This window comes from Bos indicus, chromosome 14, assembly GCF_029378745.1.
Source record: "Bos indicus isolate NIAB-ARS_2022 breed Sahiwal x Tharparkar chromosome 14, NIAB-ARS_B.indTharparkar_mat_pri_1.0, whole genome shotgun sequence".
NCBI lineage: Eukaryota > Metazoa > Chordata > Mammalia > Artiodactyla > Bovidae > Bos > Bos indicus.
Window position 1 is genome coordinate 21,248,056 of NC_091773.1, and position 4,567 is coordinate 21,252,622.

Genomic DNA, 4,567 nt, shown 5'->3' on the forward strand with positions numbered 1-4,567 from the left:
AACAGAAGGTACGAATGCCAGTTTCTTAGCCACTAGATAAACTCAGTCCCTTAAGACATTGGGGACTAGAGACCTCATGAATCACAGCTTTTACTGTGGTGCTGGGTTAAAATCAATTCCAATTTACAAGTATTGATATGGGTAATATCCATAAAAATAGGCAATGTTAAGTAAAATTATGTGCCACCTTTGTCTTCATAGCACTCTCTCCTATAAATCCACGGTGTCTAATCAAAGAGGGTTTAAGCACAAAGGAGTCTGGATAATTGTATAAAAATAGAACCAAGATTAAAAGCACTGAGTGTGGGAACTCAGGCACTCGCTAATGTAGGGCACAACCGAATTTTGAGATGGGGCTCACCACCCAACAACGATGCTCTGGGTGCACTCACGTGCCGTGTCTCTGCTGGGACAGATATGAGGGTGCGTCCAGCAGGCAGCTCACAGTCCCCCAGAAAACGTGGTTGACAAGCAAGCAGGGGATGGAGCATTTGTGCCAGGAAGACAAGTAAGGCAGCAATGACCTGTGCCTGCGACGGGGACGGGGGTCCAGGAAGTTACCTGAAGGCAACTGACGCTCTCCATCCATTTCGGGGACCACCTTATTGCATCTGCTGCACCCCAGGCCCTGGACTAAGTGCTGGGGACCCACTGTGTCACTAGATCCACCCACCAGCACTGAGACGCTTCATGCGTCCATTTTTCAGATGAAATACTGCAGCATGAAACTCAGCATAGAATTTGAAAGAAAAGATTATGATGTGGATCAAGTTAAACTGATTTTAACTCATGAATAGCATATGGAAATGTTTACCTGTTGGCTCAGCAGGTGAAGAATCCACCTGCCATGCAAGAGACATGGGTTCAATCCCTGGGTCAGGAAGATCCCCTGGAGAGGAAATGGCAACCCACTCCAGTATTCTTGCCTGGAGAATCCCATGGAGGGAGGAGCCTGGTAGGTTACAGTCCACGGGGTTGCAAAGAGTCGAACATGACTGAGCTACTTCACTTTCACTTTTAAAGTAGAAAGAAGCATCCAGTTATCACAAGAGCGGTCCTGAGAGATTTCAAAGGGATCAAATGGACATTTCTCAATTGTTTAAAACTTCAAAAATATTCCATCTTGTGACTTCCCTGGTGGTCCAGTGGTCGGGACTCTGCAATTCCAATGCTGGTGGTGTGGGTTAGACCTCTAGTCAGAGAACTAAGATCCCACACGCCATGTGGCTTGGACAAAAAAAAAAAGAAATCCATGTTGGTTGCAAATAACCTTTTCTTCAAATACCTTATGCATGAATTAAAATAATTTGATAAACATGATTATCTTTCTTCCAAACAATAGGCTGAGTTTCACATTTTTAAAAAGAATTTGAAAAATAGCAACTTATATATTTATGTCTATATACTAATGAACCTACAGGTGCCTACTTTTACACTGTTACTTCAACCTAGTGTCTTATCTACAATAAATAATTCATAAACATTTGCAGATCTGGGTGAAGAAAATAAGAAATAGAAATGAAAACAAAAAAAATACAGCTAAAATATGTTTTAATCATGTAATGAAATTCAGTTTTTCTATTTTTGAATACTGTATAATTTTGTCAATAAATATTTATGTAGAACTTTCTACATTGAGGTATTAGACTAAACACCATAGGGAAAATAAAAATGAATAAGGCGTGGTTCTTTGAAGAAATTGGCCAGTGGATAAACACAGCATTTCCAGTAAAGGTAAATGACTCTCCTTGCAATCATCATATAAAAAGGGGAAATAAATAGAGAAATGGTGCTGTAGGTCAACACTCATTCTCTATTGTCTCTCATGTACTTTTTAGAAAGACAGAACTCGAGAATTTATTTCAAAGGACCAATAGTATAGAGTCATCTACATAAAAGCCCCAGCCAAGAGTGGCTTCTTCATGTGACAGGCACACAGAGACAGACCCCCGCATGCCACCCAGCGCTGAGTGTCCTTCTGCGGGGGGACTTGGTGAACAACCCCCTAGGACCAGTTTGCTTAACATGACAGCAGAAATCTTTTATTCCTGGCATCTATTTGTTTTAATTCACCTTGGAATTTACACCTAGTTATTATTGAAGAGGCAGAGCGTCCTTGATAGCTGCATGCTTGACTCTTAGGCAAACAGCATCTGAATTTAAACAGTATGATAATTTGGTAAATGCTTTGGTTTTATATTTATGCATACATATTTTATATAAATATGTAGACATATGTATACATCTGTGCACACATACATGCACATACACACATGCTCTTGGGCTTAATATAAAACTTTAATTTGAAATTATTTGAAATGTTACAATACATCATGTTACATATTATTATCACTATTGTTAACTCGAGAAAACTAAAGCCCAGAGGGGTTACATTACCTTCTCCAAAGTGCTTCAGCCTTCTGGTGGAAGACCCAGGATTTGAATCCAGAATGACTGACTCAAAAGTCCAACCTCTCAACCGCTTCACCACAGGACGAATGAGGATCATAGAAATAACAAGATTAACACCTGGATCTCTGATTTGTGCAACTTGGGAATAAAGGCACCTTATCTGTTAACTAAATAAATGAATGAGTGGGTCGAGAGTGGAAGATAAAAGAGATGACTTGAACTCAGTTTGACTCAAAACAATTGTCAGATTTCGGGTCTAAGTATGATGTGGGGACATGGGACACAGCAGACAGGTTGTTTCCAGACACTGACAGGTGTGAATGGAGACACCGCAGTCGGGCTTGTCTTCTGGAAGTGGGGTGCTGTGCATGACGCTGGGTACATTCCCCCTCAGTGCAGCCTCGCTGACTCCAGCCTTCACCTCTCAGATGGAGCCCTAGATCTTCCTTGGGTCACACCTATTTACCTCTCCCACCTCACTTCTCTTGAATGCACCATTTATGACTATGATCCAGCTCCAGCTTCATTTGATCTCATCTGAGGATATGCCATACATGTAAGGTCACCTTCTCGAGAGTGCCTCTCCTGAACTGCTGAGGCCAGGCCAGGTGGGAATTCATCACACCTCCTCAGCACCCTCTGCTCACACCTGTCCCATCACCCACCATGGACAGAGGAAGAGGGCTCTGATCTAATTGCCAGCACATCCTTGCCACACAGCACAGGGTCTGCACAACACACACTTGATGGGGTTCAGGGCAGGCCACCCTCAGATATGCCCCTTGGCATCTTTGTTGCTGTTCAGTCGCTAAGTCATGTCCGAATCTTTGTGACCCCATAGACTGCAGCATGCCAGGCTCCCCTGTCCTTCACTACCTCCTGGAGTTGCTCAAACTCATGTCCACTGCGTCAGTGATGCCATCCAACCATCTCAGCCTCTGTCTCCCCCTTATCCTCCTGTCCTCAATCTTTCCCAGCATCAAGGTCTTTTCCAGTGAGTCAGCTGTTCACATCAGGTGGCCTGGTATTGTAGCTTCAGCTTCAGCATCAGTCCTCCCAAAGAATATTCAGGGTTGATTTCTTTTAGGAGTGACTGGTTTGATCTCCTTGCTATCTAGTACTCTCAAGAGTCTTTTCCAGCCCCATGATTTGAAAGCATCAGTTCTTTGGTGCTCAGGCTTCTGTATGGTCCAACTCTTATGACCATACATGACTCCTAGAAAAGCCTGACTCCTCCCTAGCCTTGACTAGATGGATCTTTGTTGACAAACTAATGTCTCTGCTTCTTAATATGCTATCTCAGTTGGTCATAACTTTCCTTCCAAGGAGCAAGCGTCTTTTACTTCCATGGCTGCAGTCACCATCTGCAGTGATTTTGGAGTGCAAAAAAATGGTCTCTCACTGTTTCCATTGTTTCCCCATCTATTTTCCACGAAGCAATGGGACCTGATGCCATGATCTTCGTTTTCCAAATGTTGAGCTTTCAGCCAACTTTTTCACTCTCCTTTTTCACTTTCATCAAGAGGCTCTTTAGTTCTTTGTTTTCTGCCATAAGGGTGGTGTCATCTGCGTATCTGAGGTTATTGATATTTCTCCCAGCAATCTTGATTCCAGCTTGTGCTACATCCAGCCTGGCATTTTGCATGATATGCTCTGCATATAAGTCAAATAAGCAGACTGACAATATACAACCTTGACATACTCCTTTCCCAATTTGGAACCAGTCTGTTGTTTTATGTCCAGTTCTAACTGTTGCTTCTTGACCTGCATACAGATTTCTCAGGAGGTAGGTAATGTGGTCTGGTATTCCCATCTCTTTCAGAATTTTCCACAGTCTGTTGTGATCCACATAGTCAAAGGCTTTGGCATAGTCCATAAAGCAGAAATAGATGTTTTTCTGGAACTCTCTTGCTTTTTCGATGATCCAGCAGATGTTGGCAATTTGATCTCTGGTTCCTCTGCCTTTTCTAAATCCAGCTTGAACATCCAGAAGTTCATAGCAGGTACTGTTGAAGCCTGGCTTGGAGAATTTTGAGCATTACTTTGCTAGTGTGCAAGATGAGTGCAATTGTGGGATAGATTGAGCATTCTTTGGCTTTGCCTTTCTTTGGGATTGGAATGAAAACCGACCTTTTCCAGTCCTGTGGCCAGTGCT